General features: G+C 42.2%; 1 protein-coding gene across 6 annotated transcripts in view; it reads left to right on the forward strand.

The window, feature by feature from the left end:
* The window catches only part of helz (helicase with zinc finger), a 256,788-nt gene that overhangs the window by 50,213 nt on the left and 200,575 nt on the right, over positions 1 to 6,000 (forward strand). The gene's annotated exons all lie outside the window — the stretch shown is intronic.

A 6,000-nucleotide genomic window follows, 5' to 3' on the forward strand; every position in this document is an offset into this window, starting at 1 on the left:
ATAATAATAGCCTGGAGACTGGTTTTCCATTGTAAATGTTAGAATGGTGGACACTGTTCCAAAACAGGATGCAAAGTAAAACGCTTTGGGTCCCTTTACTGTCCCAGCGCAGATCTGGGGAATATATACTGAACTGACATCGCTGTTGTACTAACTGGGCAGTTAGAGATGAGCAATAAACGCTGGCCTTGCAAGCAACTCCCACATCCCATGGAAGAAAATAAATGCTAATTGGACTTTCTATTTCTCATTAAAACATTAAAAATGCATCATGAATCAGCAAACTGATATTCACATAGCGAGTGTATGAAAGCATTGTTAGTGTTCAATGAAATCAGTTACAGAAGTAAAGTTGATATTACAGTTTTAATTATAACTTCAGTATGCAGCACACCATGTGTCCATGAAATGAGAAGATAGACTTTATGGTGCTTGTGAATTTGGTTTTCTGATCACTCACGAGGCAAACTGCACATTCAACAGGTTAGTCCCCAGTTCTGTGCTGAGTTAGCTGGTATTAACTGGGAGACTAATAAGGGTCTGGGTGGGCTCAAAGCCACAGGATAAGGCAGAGGCAAATCATTCAGGTCCCCTTTCTTAATCTCTGTCAAGAAACTGTGGCTAGAATGCATGAATTGGATGCCAGATAAGAACAGGAACAGCTTTGGAACTGGTACTCTTCAGTCAGATAGCTTAATGACACTTGCTGCCGAAGCGCCCAATGAATGACCACTTTTAAAAGGTTGCTAGATGCTACCCAGTGTTTGTGCAACACAGACTTTGACATCTTCATGAGAGATGTGGGGATCGGGGAAGAGAACATTTCAGAATTTTCACTTCAAAATATGCATTGTAGAAAGCTTGTATGTTAAACAAAGCATCCAGTACGTTGAATCTTTCAATATATAATGCTTGGGGTCGATAATAAACAATGTTCTAGTCAGCCAGTGTGCCTTATTAGAATATTAATCTTACTAGCCTACTACCTGGAAAAAAAAATAGCTTTTCTTTAATAAAATCCAATAAGGGTGCACAGTATACTGGGAGAAACAAATTATTGGAAAGGTAGTATTGTGGAATCATATGATTTTAAAAGGGTGGCATAGTGATACATTGCTCATGTATTCCATTGAATTGGAGCACAAGATAATAGTATGTGGGTTAATGAGTATATGGGTATGAAGGCTCCTTCTTCCCATTGTAATCTTCAAAAATAAGTGCCTAAATGTTTTGGTGAGCTTCACACTGGCTCTGTGTTGTGACACAAATGGTCAATTATTGATGTATAATTGTTATTGGGAAGTTGCTGGTTACACTAATGGTGTTGCTATTTGTATACTAGGAGTATGTCAAATCTGTTTTTAAAAAATATTTTTTGTGCATCTACGTGAGAAAAGCTAGGGCTTGGGATAGAAGATTTTGTGTTTGTGTTTTGTCAAGCGAAGTTGGTTCATGGTAAAGTTCATTCTGCAGAAGAGTTTCCTATTATATCAGTGCCATTGATGTCATTTCCAATATGAACCATTGTATGGCTTTTCTGGGAGAGATTGCCATATTGTTCCAATTAAGTTATTTTTTGAATCTCTGCCTGCAAATAACTGAGTTGACACTGCCCAAATTTAACTCAGCCTAGGGCTTTTACAATCGGCAGCAAGGAAAAGCTTTTATCCCATCAAACGTTGTTGCTCCAGACCAGGTGCTGAAAAGTAGCATCAAAATGAGCGGCTAGTTTCTCTCTTCTCTTTTGGGCCAGCGCAGACACAATGGGCCGAATGGCCTCTTTCTGCACTGTAACTTTTCTATGGTTCTACTCGGATTTTGGAGAAGCACAATGGACATTGTCCAACACTGAACCCCACTTTATAATGTTACACCTGAAATCTGTCAAGAAGTAGAAAATCTGTGTGGGTAAAACCATATAGTGAAAAAGAATTAAAATTAGTCCAAGAACATACTGGAGTCATACAACAAAAGAAACTCCAGATCATTGTGCTCTAGCTGAACTTCAGTAAAATGCACTGAAATCCAAGAAGTGTAATTGACCCAATCCCCATGAGCTTCCATAAAAAGGTTTGAATAATTTGTAAGAAAGCTTGAAACTTTATTTTGTATTTGGCTTAGTATGCTGGTGCTTTTGGAAGACTGGTGCTTATTTCATCTTTTTAAATCTGTCATGGTTATCTTTTTATAAATTTAAAAATGATGTCTTTTTCAGTTCACTTGATTTAGAAAGGAATACTGGAGTGATAAAGTGACCAATAATCCTGAAGTGAGCTGCATTCCAGCAAATCAGATCAGGAACTATCTCCTTATAGTCAATTGAACTGATAGCAACGTCATTTTGGGTTGGATTTGAAAATTTGTTCTAGAGCAGTGGCTTTAATCCTGTACGATCATTTAGTAGCACCACACACTCACATGACATCTAGTGGAGTACACAGTGTTCAGTTTTCCAAATTTTTGGGACAAACCAGTATAACAGCATTAACCATCTAAATGTGCTGATCTTGTTAAGTGATTCGATATACCTGCATTGCGTAAAATCATGTCGTTGGACCATTTCAGCACCTCATATGCAGACTGAGTATTTTTATTTTAATTGAAGAATGCTCCGTCCTATCCCACACAGGTCAGTAGCAGCATAGAAACTGTGGTAGTGCAGCATATACAGTAGCTTTGTAGTTGATCTCCCGCTGCCTGGAGATGTGTGGCATCAAGTACCTTGAATGAACAGAAAATGTATCGGCTTTAAGCTGCTCTTATCCAATTGTGCTGCAATGTTGATGTCTCTGAGTCTAGTGGAGATAGTGGCAAGACGAAAGTAAACTTGCTGGATTTGTTGAGCATTGTCTGGAACACATAATTTATATATTTTTTTAAATCTGGGATTTTCTAGCTATAGATCTCAGTGCAAAAAAAAAATCTGGAATCCCAAGCTTATCTCAGCAATGGTTACCATGAAACTACTGGATTGTCATGAAAACCCATCAGGCTCAATAATGTCCTTCATGGAAGCTGGGGAGAATCTGCTGTCCTTAACCAGTGTGGTAACTCCAGACCCACAGCAAAGTGCTTGACTCTTAACTGTCTTCTGAAGTTACCTAACAAATCACTTTTCTGCAGTGCGTTGAAAGGACTAAGAAAAGAATGAAACTGAATGGACCACCCAGCATCAACCTAGGCACCAGAAACAACAAAGGCAAACCCTGCCCAGTCAACCCTCCAAAGTCCTCCAATGGGAGCATAGGACTTAGGAGCCTGCTCTGCTATTAATACGATCAAGACTGAGCTGGTTGTGGTCTTAACTCAACTCCTCACCAACATGTGGGGACATATGCCAAAATTGGAAGAACTGTCTGACGGACTAGTCAGGCAACAGTCTGACACAGAGACACACTTACTGAATCATACCTTTATAGTCAATATCCCAGACTCCATCATTCCTGCGTATGTCTTATCCCACAGGCAGGGCACCTATCAGAGGTGGCGGCACAGTGGTTTACAGTCAGGAGGGAGTGGCCCAGGAAGCCCTGAACATTGACTCTGGACCCCATGCAGTCTCATGGCATCAGGTCAAACGTGAGAAAGGACACCTCCTTCTGGTTACCACCTGCTGCCTTCCCTCAGCTGATGAATCCGTACTCCTCCATGTTTAGCGTCATTTTGAAGAAGCACTGAGGGTAGCAATAGTACAAATGTACCATGGGTGGAGGACTTCAGCCTTTATCGACGTGATTGGTCCAGTAGCGCCACTTCTTGACCAAGCTGGCTGAGTCCTGAAGGATGTATCTGCTAGATTGGGTCTGAGGCAGATGGTGAGAGAACCAAGAAGAGGGAGAAGCCCTACTTGGCCTTATGCTTATCAGTCTACCTTTCTCAGGTGTATCTGTTCATGACGACAATATTGGAAGGAGTGATCCACGCATAATCCTTGTGCAGACGGCCCAGTCTTCACACCGAGAACACCCTCCACTGGTTTTCAGCATTACCATGTGCTAAACAGAATCGAATTTAGAACAAAGCTACAGGCCAAAATTGGGTATCCATGAGGCAATGTGGACTGTCATGAGCAACAGAATTATATTGAACCACAACTGTAATTTCCTGGCTCAGCATATCCCTCACTCTACCATTACCATCAAACTGGCAGGGGACGAGGCGTCAACCCTGGTTCCATGAGGAGTGCAGGAAAGCATGCCTGGAGCAGCACGAGCCTTACCCAAAAATGAAGTGCTAACCTGGTAAAACTACAATACAGGACTACATGCTTAGCTAACATGATACACAGAGCAATCCCACATCCAATGGATCAGATCAAAGCTCTGCAGTCCTGCCGGATCCAGTCATGAATGATGGTAGATAATTCGAAAACTAACCGAAGGAGGCACTACATATATTCCCATCCTCAATAATGGGGGAGCTTAGCACATTAGTGCAAAAACAAGGCTGAAGATTTGCAACTCTCTTCAGCGGGAAGTATTGAGCGAATGATCCCTCTTGGCCCCCTGCTGAGATCCCAGCATCGCAAATGCCAGTCCTCTGCCAATTAGATTTCACTTCACGTGATATCAAGAATTGGCTGAAGGCACTGAATACAGCAAAGGCTATGGTCCTGCCAACATTCCAGCAGTAGTACTGAAAGACTAGTGCCCTAGAACCAGCCACACCTTGAGCCAATCTGCTCCAGTACAGCTACAATACTGGCATCTACCTGACAATGTGGTAAATTGCTCAAATATGTCATGTCCACAAAAGGCAGGACAAATCCATTCTGGCCAGTTAGCACCCTATTAGTCTACTCTCGATCATCACAAAGCAATGGGAGGTGTCGTCAACAGCACTATCAAGTGGCACTTGCTCAGCAATAATCTGTTCACTGCTCTTTTTGGGTTCTGACACAGAACTCAGCTGTTGACCTCAATATGGCCTTGTCTAAACATGGAAAAAGAGCTCAATTTTGTTTCAAATGCTGCATCGATGCCAAGATCAAAGAGTGTGTCATCAAGGAACCTTAGAAAAATAGAAGTCAATGGCAATCTGGGAAAATTTCTACTGGCTGGAGTCATACCTAGCACAAAGGAAAATGGTTGTGTTTGTTGGTGGTCAATCATCTCAGCCCCTGGAAATCACTGTAGGAGGTCCTGGAGGTAGTGTTCTAGGCCCAAAAATCTTCAGCTGCTTCATCAATGGCCTTCCTTCCATCCTAAGGTTAGAAATCGGTATGTTTGCTGATGATTGCACAATGTTCAGCACCATTTGCGACTCTTCAAACACTGAAGCAGTTGCTGCAATATGCAGCAAAACCTGGACAGCACTCAGGCTTGGGCTAATAAATGGCAAGTAACATGTGTGGCATGCAAGTGCCAGGCAATGACCAAGAGAGAATCTAACTATCTCTTGACATTGAATGGCAATACCATTGCTGAATCCCTACAATCAACATCCTGGAAGTTACTAGAAACCTAATTGACCAGAAACCTAATTGAACCAGTCAAATAAATACTGCGACTACAAGATCAGGTCAAAGGCTGGGAATTCTGAGGTGACTCCCTAAAGCCTGTCCACCACCTACAAGGTGGCAGTCAAGAGCTTGTTGAAATACTCTCCACTCTGCATGAGTGCAGCTCTAACAACATTCTAAGCTTGACATAATCCAGAATAAAGCATCATCCATCACCTTAACGTTCACTCCTCCACAACTGCACACTGTGCAGCAATGTCTACCATCTTCAAGATGCACTGCGGAAACTCGCAAAGCAGCCTTTGACAGTAGCTTCCAAACCTGTGACCTCTACCACCTAGAACGACAAGGTCAACAGACGCATGGGAACACCACCACCTGCAAGATCTCCTTCAAGCCACTTACCAACTTCATTTGAAATTATTTTGCCATTCCTTTACTGTTGCAGGGTCAAAAGCCTGAAACTGCCTTCCAAACAGAACCATGGGTGTACCGACAGCACATGGATTACAGTGGTTCAAGAAGATGGCTCCCATCAC

This window comes from Cetorhinus maximus, chromosome 24, assembly GCF_964194155.1.
Source record: "Cetorhinus maximus chromosome 24, sCetMax3.hap1.1, whole genome shotgun sequence".
Classification (NCBI taxonomy): Eukaryota; Metazoa; Chordata; class Chondrichthyes; order Lamniformes; family Cetorhinidae; genus Cetorhinus; species Cetorhinus maximus.